This window comes from Lissotriton helveticus, chromosome 3_1 (genome assembly GCF_964261635.1).
Source record: "Lissotriton helveticus chromosome 3_1, aLisHel1.1, whole genome shotgun sequence".
Classification (NCBI taxonomy): Eukaryota; Metazoa; Chordata; class Amphibia; order Caudata; family Salamandridae; genus Lissotriton; species Lissotriton helveticus.
The window spans coordinates 1,659,986,203-1,659,999,087 of record NC_136061.1 but is presented as its reverse complement, the minus strand read 5'-3'; the positions used below and the strand labels follow the sequence as shown (position 1 = coordinate 1,659,999,087).

The window sequence follows — 12,885 nt, the reverse complement described above, 5'->3', positions numbered from 1 at the left end:
TCAGTGCATGACCTTCACGTTCGACTTGACAGCATAGTTGGATCATCAACCCTCCTCCCACTCATCAAACAGACAGAATACCTGGGTGGACGCACTCAGACCACAATCCACAGTTACTACAACTCACATGGGACACAGGGCCTCCCGATCCCCACAGGGCGTCTGTAACCATCAGCACTGGAAGACCAGGTGTTCCTCACATCCCTAGGTACATCAATACTCGAATACTTTGAGGTAAACAAACACACAAAAGAGAACCCCCTTTTAGAGTGGGACACCTTCAAGGTGACCCTGAGAGGCCACTGTCTTGGGGACCACATGAAATATTCAGAAACATCTAAATTATATAGAAAGACAACTACTAGGGCAAGAACAAAGGCAATTGGCGGGTAACCAAAACACAGAATAATTAGATGCGCTGAACATGCAGACCCACTAGAACGCCTTCGCTGCCATAACTACACAGCACACTCAGCATGCACGCACGCCGCTGTCGACCGTACAGGCAAAATGCTGGCATGGCTTTCGATCCAAGAGCATACATATCACCCCATTGGAGCCCTTAGCACTGAATCAGGACAGTTAGTTTATGCAACACGAAATTCACGACACAAGGACACAACCCTACATTAAGCTGTACCAGCCCGTGAGAGCACAAGATGAGAGGTTGATCTCAATATTTCCAGAGTCCGTGCACCTACCTGAAATGACGGTAGAGCAAAGAGAACTCCTGGACGCGCAAATAAAGCCTGGAGAAATCATAGGCGCTATCATGGCCTTGGTGAATGGGATAATGCCTGGCCCCAACGGATTCCCAGATTGATTTTTATACAGCATGTGCCACAACATTAGTTCCCCACCTGCACAAGCTATATACTGAGGCATTAAACATGCAGAGGCTCCCTCCATCTATGAGGGAAGTAAAACTAGTGTCCCTGCCCAAAAAGCACAAATACCCAACAGATATGGGATCGTACAGACCAAAAGCCCTTTTAAACGTTGATTATAAAATATTAGAAAAGATACTGGCAGAGAGGGTTGCACAGGTAGTGCCCTCCTAGGTACACACAGACCAGAATGCATTTGTACCTTCCAGGAGTACCACATTGAACTTGAGGCGTTTCTTTAGAATTGCCACTTACTCACACACCCACTGGCCCCTTGATGGAAGTCTGATATTAGAACTAGAGAAGTCTTTTGATTAGTTAGAGTGGGGATTTCTTTTTACAGCACTAGAGCAATTTAATCTCGGAGACCACTTCCTGAATATGGTTCAACTGCTCTATGATGCATGTAAAAACAGGCCCTTATATATCCTACCCAGTAGATGTGCGCAGATGGACCAGACAGGGGTGCCCTCTCTCCCCACTTCTATTCGCACTAGCCATTGAGTCACTAGCGAAGGTCCTTGAATTGGAGTTGGAGGAGGGCATCATATGAGGAGATGGCATGCATATCATATCATTATATGCAGGCAATCTCCTAAGAGACATCCATCAAATTCCCCAACAATTGGCATACACATGGAACAGATTCACCAACATATCAGGACTAAGGTGAACATTTCTATGTCTGACCTGTACACCTCTAGCGAATGCGTAGCAGACCCAAATTATGCACTAAAAGGTCAACGGGTCAAATGGTGCATGGATGCATTTCAATATCCTGGGATACGCATATATCCTAAACTGGCAGATCTGCTAGATGGCAATATAGGCAAAGCTCTAACCTCAGAAGAATTTCTGGAAGACCCTGACACTGTCAGCTTCAGGGAGGGGGCCCTAATAAAGATGGTATACTCCCCTGATTCCTATAGTATGTCATGAACCTCCAATTATACGTCCCCCCTTCCTATTTCCTCTCCCTAGAGAATCTTATTAAAGATTTCATATGGAGAAACTCTAGACACTGAGTAGCAATTAAAAAGCTGTATCTGCTGGTAGACCAAGGGGGTCTAGAGATCCCTAATCTGGAACAATACTACCTAGCTGCCCAACTGCAGTGGGTGGCCAGGTAAATGTCAGATAGACATAGTAATGACACAGTGACCATACATTCAACCTTACAGTTTTCAGAGCTGATGAAGTTTTTCCACCCCATGCCAAAATCAAACCACCGACTCATTACTACTTAGCGTGGTGCACAGATGCTACCGCACAGCCCTGTATTTAACTCGCACAACTACCCAGTACGCACCAGCCCTCCCACTGGAAGGAACTCCCAGAGGCACCATAACCACTACAGTGGCAGAATTACAGCAGTGGCAACTCTCAGGGGTCCAGGACATAGGTGACCTATACCGCCAAGGAGTCTTACTTAAATTCACTGTATTGGTGGAGGAAGAAGACTTACCCCTGGGACAATTCTTTCTACATCGCTCTCTTATGGCAGTGCTCGCCGCCAAATGGGGTGAGTGATCCACAGAAACAACCACATGCTTAACGTTGCAATACATATACGTCATGGGAGAGGGGGGACACTTGGTCAAATGGTTAGCATCTTCACTTAGACATCAAACGGCCACAGACTTGTCACCACTTAGACAGCCCTGGGAGGATGCAATGGGGCCCACATTTTCAAACCCAGAATGGTCCTCAGTGCTTCTGAGTCCCATATGCATTCCCAGGAATGCATGCACATGCCATATTCAATTCTTCATCATGCATAGGTCATACCTCACGCCCGCAAAGACTAACCAATACTTCAAATGCCAAGATGCAGTATGCCCAAGGTGCTCACCTACAGACTCAGATTTGCTGCACATGATCTGGGGATGCCTACTCTAACTGAGTATTGGAAAACAAGAGTAGATGACCTAATGCATTGCAAAGAAAGAGCCCTCACACTGGAATGGCACAAGTACATTTTTCACCTGTCCAATAGAAACCGCAATAACAAAGTCACTTCCCACTTTTTAGACCTGGGAACGGTGGTAGCAAAGAGGCTGATCAAAAGTGGAAAGCCCTTCATCTCCCTCACATCATAATCTGGAGGCACTCAATGCACATCGGGGCAAAAGCAGAGAGCACTGCACTCCATAGGGAAGACACACTGGGTCTCCTCAAGACCCCCAAAGCCATCAACTGGGATACGATCCTATCAGCCCTGTGCCTCATTGATAACAATGACAAGCCCACCTCTGTTCCAGCACCAGCAGCACCCTAATACATAGAGGCATACAAAAAAAATAGATTGAGTTACTAAATAGGATACATCGCAATGCGAACATACAACATAGGCGGGCGGGCCCCCCTTGCATTCCACCTAATGCCAAGACTTAAATGCCAATCACATGCACTCACCCACAGAACACTATGACCAGGGTGCCCAAGTGCCAATAATATAGCTCAGACCTAACTCCCTTATGTCATTTTCTACTGTTACATTATAATCCCCCTTCCCACTGTTTAAGCTGTTTTATGTATTCACTCATTGACAATGCATGAAAGTAGAGTGCAAGCCCCAAAGAAAAACCCCAGACAGGCCGGGACGCTTAATAAGTTCCACAACTGTCAACATTATGTAAATATTGCAAGATGGTGCAAACTGTAAACATGTACTAAGTAGTGAACTGTTGACAAACCTGTCCTTCGTATACTCAATGGTGTGAAATGAACCGATAAATCTATGCAAAAAAGAAACAAACTTTAACATGCACCAGTTGAATGTATGTGTACAACTCATATGTAACTTGCCAAAATGGGAAAACTAATACAAACAGATTTTAAAAAATTGAATGCCTCTGTGTCTGGTGAGGTGTAGAGTGTTAGTTGGAATGTCTAGGCTGAGCAGTAAGGAGGCTGCTCCTGGTGGGGCTATCTTCCATGTACTTATAAACTATTTACGATCTTAACTTACCTGTAACTCAGTCCTAATAAATCTTCTTCATATAATCTACTCCAAAACTAACTGGACTACAAAAGATGCCTCATATTCTCCTGGGCTATTTTGTACTTACTTTCGGGCCTCTAATGTCATACTAATTTATAGAGCAATATTCGCAAAAATGAAGCTTGGATGATGTTTTTATTTATTTGCAGAGTTTTATATAGCGCTGGCTAGACCCAGAGGTATCAGAGCACTTTGCATGAGGATTAGCGAGATACAAAATGAAATCAGTTACAGAACCCTAGTAACACATAGGAAAAAAATACAGTATTACACAGTAACAAGAGTTACTATAGCATAGAATACCACATACACGTCATAGGGGAATAGAAGATAGAGGGGGAAAAGTAAAAAGGGGTGGATAGAATATCAGGCCAAGTAAAACCGGTAAAGGGGAAGGTACTTCATGGGAGCCAAAAGTCAATGTGAAAGAAAAAACAAACTGGCTAGGAGATCAGCAAAGATAATATCTGGTGATGCAGTGACTGAGCGAGATGTCAGGGGTGTATGAGACCCAAGGTGGGGTCAACCCAGGATAAAGGTCAGTCAGGCGACATAGGGAATAATCCAGTGGCATGTTGAATCGGATTCAAGCCGCCAAGATGGAGGACCCGGGTCACGTGCACCGATGGCATTAATACAAAATGGCGGGACATGCAAAAATCCAAACCACAAAACCACAAGGGAGCTTTCTCCACGGAGTAGGGCTGGGTGGAGGAGGGGGGGCACAGCCACCAGAACAAGAAGGGAAGGAGGTTGCTGATCAAACTCAGGTGATTCACATGCACACGTTCGGGGCAGCAGACTTGTGGATTTGGTATGCCGCAAAGTCCGTTCAGGCGCCCAAGCAGTAGCCCCGGAAAAGGGAGGTGCAGCAGCGGGGACCAGGAGGGCACTCCGACCGCGAATCGAGGGGTGAAAAACAAGCATGGGGGAATTGGATCGTAGTGCAGCCGAACTCTCTCAGCTGCACCCATGCTGCGGGAAACAACACTATCTTGTCCCAGTTGCCATTCCGGAAGGTAAAGCAGGGGTCAGGCCACTGCGATTAAACCCAGGAAAGGCAGGAGACAGCAATAGGGTTGATACTAGCCCACCCCTCCATAGCCACACAGGTATCTCCATCAGGTGTCAGCCACTCTGAATTGCATCCTTCATCGGCAGATCCTCGGTGAGTTGTCGGCAGGTGGGGGCGGAAGGAAACAGAATGGAGAGACAAAGGAAAATGTGTCCATTCTTTCACAGGGTAGTCTAGTCCATTTCCTTAATAACAATTCCTTAATGAGGGAATCTCACCTTACTTGCAGGCATACATTAAACATGGCAGATTATCCCACACTTTTACACAATTTGCTTTAGCATTCAACGTTCTAACAAATGACTTAATGTTTTTACTCACTAAGTGATTTTAAGACTAGTAGAGCAACAACCTCCTTTGCCTGATCATGCTTGTTTCACAACCCCATTTTGTCAGGCATGAGCCAGGTGTACCCACTGAATGGAATTGGATAGCCTGAAACTACAACCTGATACCAGAGGTGCATCAGTCCCTCTGGGCTAACAGCCAAGAAGATGGTCAAGAATACTCGAGAGCCCAGCTGCATCTTTCTGCAAAATATGCATAGGAAATACACTATACAGCCACGGGATTTCAGCTGGTCCCGTTTCTTCTTCTCAGACTGCTGGGCAGGAACAGATGTAATTGTCCAATTTGGCTCACCAGGAGAGGTAGTAGTTTTCACTGAAACAATTTGTAGTATTTTGATTTAAGTCCAGTTTCAGCCAGTCCACGCTAAGCTTCTGTCCATACAACCTCAAGTTATCTTCCACTAAGACTTTTTTTGCCATTGCTGCAGTTCGGTGAGAGTTATATTTTACCACAGCCAGAAGTTCACATATCTTGGTGGGGCTTGGGTACAAAGCGATGTCCTCAATTCCGGGAGTCAGCTGCTGCAGTGCCATTTTCAGCTCCCCCTGCTCCAGGCGGCAGGCCCGCCGTCGACGCACAGCTCGCACTTCTCAGTGCTCCGACACACAACAATGCGGTGGTCTTTCTGCACTTCGTAGCCGTTCAGTGCAGCCATGGCAGACTCAGCATTTCGCCGGCTGGTGTACCTGGCGCAGGCAAAGCCCTGGTTCAGGCTGCTGAAGGTCATCATGAGGCGGAATTCATATAGTTTGCTCACGCTCTGAAAGAGGGGGATCAACTTATCTTCGTAGATGTCTTGAGGCAGCTTGCCAATGAATACCTCAGAGCCTGAGGGAGGAGGGCACCTGCCTATTCAGTGGGAGGCCCACTGTACTTCCACTGACCGTTCACCTGTTCCAGGGAGATTACCGTGTCTTTGACCCAGGCCAACAGGGCAGCCTTGTTTACAGGGTTCACAGCATTGATCCACATCTCATATAGCTGGTTTTCCATCTTCATGGCTTCGCTTCGACTTTCGCTATTTTTGTCAAAGAAAATGTCATGAGTGATGTCCTATATGAGGTCACACTTATTACAAAAAGAACTCCCACCCGACTTTAAATTTCTTTTCCATGGGCTTAAACAAACTCCAAAGCCTAACCACTGCTATAAGCATACATTCATTCTTTAATCAGGGTTCCGATTAATTTTATCCTTTTTATTAATTCATTATTACTTTTTTCTTTTTTTCAATTTGAAAGCATAGTATCAAAAATATATCTTTTCATTGTACATGTGTCACCAAACATCAGTGAAAAATAAAACAGGTTTTCAATTGTACAAATACAATTTTTAATATGTCATAGCTTAAACAGGTACTATGAAATCAAAATCATATTCCCATGAAATAACCACATTCATATCCTCACCTATCACGCAAGTGTTCACTACCACACATACCTCCCAAACATTGACTCACTACCTAGCCTCCGAAAGCATACACAGATAAGATCACAAAGCTGGAGTATCATGACCATTCGTGGTGGTGTTGATACCAATCACTCTGGTCAACGTGCATTTGGGTGGAACTTGCGACTTTTTTTCACCTTCCTCAGGACCACTCAAATTATTTTTTTAATGGTGAATGGTTGGGTATCTAAGAGCAAAGAGATGTATGTGTATAAGCCATCAATATTGGTGGGCCAATGCTTTTTATCATTGCATTGTAATTTGTAGTTTTTATCTAACTGGTGAAAGTCGGATTTATCATTTTAGTGAAACAGTCATTAAAAAGAGAAGGGAAAGACAAGAGAAAGAAGAAGAAAAAGAAAAAAGGGGGTAAAAAGGAGAGAAGAGAAAAAATATATGAGGTTACAAGCAGTGCATTGTGGGGGCGCAAGTTAAAGTTAGTGCTGCTAAGTATGACTGGTGAATTTCTGTGTTTTTTGTTTAAAATGTTATTGATGTAATTGATACATTTACCTACCTATATAAATAATATTTTTTAAGTAGGAAATTTAAAAAAAGAACTCAACAAAGTTAATGTCAAGTAAAATAAATATTTTTAATGTTACAATATATATATATCAGCAGTAGGTAGTTATAGTTAGGACCTACTTTCCATAGGAAATCCACAACATTCTATTTGGAATAACTTTGGTGCTGGTGGACGAATCTTTGTGAATTTCTCCAGGAAAATGGCCTGCTCCTCTCCTTCCCTGAAAGTTTGGGGGTGATTCGTCAAGTGGGGGCAGAGAAAAAAGGGGAGTCCCAAAACGTGTTTTCCCCATGCAATTTTCCATAGGGACCTTTAGTCAGGACTACAGCCCGAACAGCTGAACGGAATTGCACCAAATTTGGCAGAGAGGTAGAGTTCAGTTCGCAGATTGTGCTTTTTGTTAAATGGTGTTAATACGTTGAGTAGTTCCTGAGTAAATGAAAAATAAATCATAGCGATATCTAGAGACGAAATACCGCACGCGTACAGAAATCCGTACAATTGCGAGCACAAGCTGCATGCTGATTGGCTGTCAACTGTCTGTCAACACTCCAAACCAGGAAGTGTTGGCAGCCATCTTGTTCGTCGCTAGAACCGAGTCACAAGAAACCAGTAAAACAAGGTTGAGAAATAAGGAAAGGGGGAAGGATAGAAACATCCTGACCCTCTAGGCTTGCTCAGGGGGTTGCACATGGATCTTTAGGCCCAATTTTTTTTTAAATAAATAATCGCGGTGTACGCGGATTGTACTCGTACGCGGTGTAAAAGGGAAAAGAAGTCCGTTTTATTCTTAATTAGCTCCCGGGGAGCATATCCCAGGGGCAATTTCTTTTCCATAATGGGGGGCTCGTAAGGTGCCCCGAGCTCCGGGGAACACCAGCCCCCGGTGCTTTTATTTTGAAGTATGTGGGGGGGGGGTTTACGGTAGCCCTCCGTGCAGCCCCGGTGACCGCCACCTCCTTAGGGCTTTTTAAATTTTTTTTTTTAAAGTATGTTCTCAGCCCCCCTACACGTGCAGAAAGTGTACCGAAAACTGTACAATTACAAGCACAAGCTGCATGTTGATTGGATGTCAACTGTTTCCCGGGGGCAATTTTGTTCACAATGGGGGGCTTGTAAGGTGCTCTGAGCTCTGGGAAATGCCACCCCCCTGTGGTTTTATTTTGAAGTATGCGGGGGTGTTACGGTCCCTCTCCCCGCAGCCCCGGGGACCGCCACCCCTCGGGGGTTTGTACCGAAAACCGTTCAATTACGAGCATGAGCTGCATATTGATTGGATGTCAACTGTCTGTCAACACTCCAAACCAGGAAGTGTTGGCAGCCATCTTGTGCCTCGGTAGAACCGAGGTACAAGAAAACAGTAAAACAAAGTTGAAAAATAAGGAAAGGGGACAGGGTAGAAACATCCTGACCCTCTAGGCCTGCTGAGGGGGTCACACATGGATGTTTAGGCCCAAATTTTGTTTAAGTTTTTTAAATAAAAAATTGCGGCGTACGCGTATTGTACGTGTACGGGGTGGAAAAGGAAAAAAAACTAGAAGTCCGTTTTATTCTTAATTCGCTCCCGGGGGGACGAAATCCCGGAGGTAATTTTTTTCCATAATGGGGAGCGTGTAAGGCCCTCCGAGCCCTGGGGAACGCCACCCCCGGGGTTTTATTTTGAAGTATGCGGGGGGCTCATGGCCCTCCTACATGCCCCGGGGACCGCCACCTTCCTGGGGCAGTAATAGGGGGTCTGTGACGGCACGAACCTCCCAACCCCGGCGACCACCACCTCTCGGGCTTTTTAATGTTGGGAGGGGGTCGCGCTGCTTCCGTCCTGGAGCTCTTGATGGCTCTGGGGACCACCATCTCTCAGGTACGGCTCCTGCAGAGGCCCTGGGGGCCTACCCCTGGGACCCTGTTGTTTGCTATGGTAGGGCAGGACCATCGCGGCTCCCACTTTAGCACAGCAAACCGGTTTCCTATTTGAAAGAGAGAGGCAAGTTAATCTGCTGTCTCTTTCAAGTAGGAAAGCAGATTGCTTTTCATTAGAGAGAGCAGCATATAAACTGCTCTCTCTGACAAAGCAATGCCGGCTCTCGAACGACGCGGGGAGCCGGCTGGGACCGTGGGGGTATTGGTGTTCCCCACACAGTCCCCAATGTTATGTTTTGAGTCCCGGGGGATGGGGTCCCTTTCCATCTCCTTAAACATTCGTACATATAATTTCTGCAAAATCTTTTTTTGTGTTGGGGAACAGAGTTTTACTCTAGTGACTTTGTCATCCATGTATCTTTTTTTACTTTTTCTTTATTTGAATTCCGCTTTATTTACAGTATGTTGCTACCTCTCTTCACAATGAGTTCCACAGCGTAGCGTCAGTTGCAGTTTTCTTAGCCTTTTTGTTCTTTTGCTGACTTACTAGTTTGTGTTCAAGATTCAGTGTCCTATTTGTGTAGCTTTCCTTTGTGTATCTTTTTTGCAGCCTTCTTTTGTGTATCTTCTTTTGTATCTGACTTTGTTTATTCAGTACTTCATCCAGTGTTCTGAATATAGCAGCATATCTGTAGACATGTAGTTTACACCTTTCCTTTGCCCCCCTCTACCCTAATTGACAACGTAATGGGGTGAGTCAAACTAAGGCAGTGCTGTTGTCACTATTTTAAGTTTGCAACACAGTAGGTAGGATATGGGGTAAGAAACTCAGTATCCACCACTGTTGGACCCTTCTGGCCCATGTTGCCACCTCATTTGCTATGTCTTAAGTATTTCATCTTTGCACTTGACCGTGGTCCTCCTACAGTGTATTTTCATCATAGTTCAAGCACATACAATCCATCATTTTATCTGATCTTGCCCATTCTGTGTGGTGGTATCATCAGCACTTATTGCAGATTATAGAATACCTTGAGTGTACCCGCCCTCAAAACGTCTCCACTGGCCATTGCACATGGAGACCTTGGACCACCCTTTTCAACCATTCTTGCATCCTGATATGTAACCTCTTACCTGTGTTCTTCATCTCCTACTTTACCATTTTAAATATTCAAATCTTCTTGGAAAGACATTACTAATCCTTATCATCGAAAAAGTAGCACGTTTCTGAAATGATTTTGTATGCGAGTTGTGTATGTTATCCTAATACCCAACATTCACTAATATGTAATGTGCTTTAGTTGCAGTGTTCCATGTTGTTTTGGTTTTTTATGTCCTTGCAATCAAAGGTAACAATTTCCTGTATATTGTAAATAAAGCACTTGACAAAATGCAGAGTGACACTGTATTTATTGTATTTAATTTTCGAATGTTTTCAAAATAATATACACTCATGTACAAAATATTGTTGCTTCATAAAATTCAGTATGGAAAATCAACAAAACAATTTGGAAGACGGTTTCGAAATTAGTAATAGTGGCATAGAGAAGCTGAAGATACTTTTTTGTAAGTAGCGATAATGAAGAGGAAGAAATGAATGCTGCATATATCAGTTGTGATTTCCTAGACGAAATCTTGGATGATGATTTTGTGGAAGCATTAGATGACATCGAGTATGATCATATGACTTTTGAAATTGATAATCAGGAAAATGGAATACATGATGAAATTATTTTAGAAGCTCTATTAAATTATGAGATATTACAAGAAAAAATGTATTATCATATAATAATAATGGTTTGAGACATTCTCTGGTTGCAGAATTGTAGTCATTCAGATAGTACTGAAGTACTCATTATTGAAAGTGGGAGTTAGGGCATGGACTGCTTCAAACCCCTATAGACTATGTATGCACTCTTCCATGCACCGGCAAACTTGTGTTTTATACCTTCAATACCCCAGTGTATATCTTTACACTTCCAGCAAACACTATCACACTTCTGTTTAAATATTGTAGTGTCACACAGCACAATGTATCACATTTATTTTCTGTTACCATGTGAAACACTGATATTACAGTAAAGAATTTTTAAGAATAGTTGCAATGTAAACCAAAAATGTTTTATGAAAGCAGTTGAAACACTAATATTATAGTAAACAAGTTTTAAAAATAGTTTCAAGGTATCACAAAATATTTCATGTGAGCACTACAAACTTCCATATTTTAGTAATGAAGTTGTGAAAATAGTTGCAGTGTAGCTTAAAATATTGAACGTGAGGAGCAGAAAAACAGTTACAACAAAGAACAGTAAAGAAGTTGTGAAAAGAGTTTCAATATGTCACAAAAACTTATTTCCCTTCACTGAGAACATGTTTCTTTTCTATTGACAGATGTTATATCTTACAGATGGAAAATGTCACTTACAGAGCAAGCGTTTCTTTTTGGCATGTAGTGCTGTAGATTTAGATGCTTTTCATAGTCCCGCTATGTTGTGTTGTGTTTGGCTGAGGTAGTAGCTATAACAAAAAGGTTCTATAAAAGGCATTGACTTTGAATGAAAATATGAAATTCAGGGCAGGAAGTAGGTGTGCATATGTGTGGATGATGTGTTGATTGAGTGGAAGATGAAAAAGGTGAAAATTAAGAAAGGCAGCAGATGTGCAAAAAAAGAAGTGGGTGTTTGGTTTTCCAGGCCATTATAGACTGTGAGTGGTACTCCGTAGTGGGATCCTGAGAAACTGGCAGTACATCTAAGGAGGCAAGCAACTGCATAAAGTACATACACTGTGCAGTAGAAAGTACGTAAGAAAGGACGTAAGTGTACAAAATACCCACTGTCATTCACGGGTAGTAGTTACCAAGAAGGCTCAATAAATGGTCTGCACTTTGAATTTGAATTACTCTTACAATAATTGATGACCGCTGCGAAGAAAGGCAGCAAGTGCGCACATTTTCCACTGCCTTCTGGTGGGGTAGTATCTACATGAAAAAGGCTCGATAAAGGGCCTTGACTTTGAATTAGAATATGAAATTGAAAAGTAATTGATAATCCCAGCCAAGAAAGGCAGCAAGTAAGTGTGTGTATGTGTGGATGATGTGTTCATTGAATGGAAGATGAATAAGGTAAAAAGTAAGAAAGTCTGCAGACGCGCAAAGTAACCACTGCCTTATCAGGGAAGTGTATCTTTAGATACTCAGCTCATTACACAGACTGTGCATTGCAAGAAAGGATGTAAGTGTGCAAATTACCCACTGCTATTCACGGGAAGTAGTTACCAAGAAGGTTGAATAAAGGGTCTGCACTTTGAATTTGTATTACAAGAAGAATAATTGATAACCCCAGCCAAGAAAGGTAGCAAGTGTGCACATTTTCGTCTCCCTTCGGCCGGGGTCGTAGCTACAACAAAAAGGCTTTCTAAAGGGCCTTGACTTTAAATCAGAATATGAAATCCAAGAACAAATGATAACCCCAGCCAAGAAAGGCAGGAAGTGTGCAAATTTCTCCCTGCCTTCGGCCGGGGTAGTAGCTACAACAAAAAGGCTTGATAAAGGGCCTGCACTTTGAATAGGAATATGAAATTGAACAATAATTGATAATCCCTGTCACAAAAGGCAGCAAGTAGGTGTGTGCATGTGTGGATGATGTGTTGATTGAGTGGAAGATGAATACTGTGAAAAATAACAAAGGCAGCAGACATGCACACTACCCACTGCCTTGTCAGGGAAGTGGAT

At 43.3% G+C, this 12,885-nt stretch overlaps 1 protein-coding gene and 1 pseudogene across 1 annotated transcript in view; one reads left to right on the top strand and one right to left on the bottom strand.

Moving 5' to 3' along the window:
- The window catches only part of LOC144825082 (nicotinamide N-methyltransferase-like), a 440,424-nt gene that overhangs the window by 313,012 nt on the left and 114,527 nt on the right, over positions 1-12,885 (top strand). The window lies entirely within an intron of this gene.
- On the bottom strand, positions 5,605-6,316 carry LOC144825339 (dead end protein homolog 1 pseudogene; annotated as a pseudogene).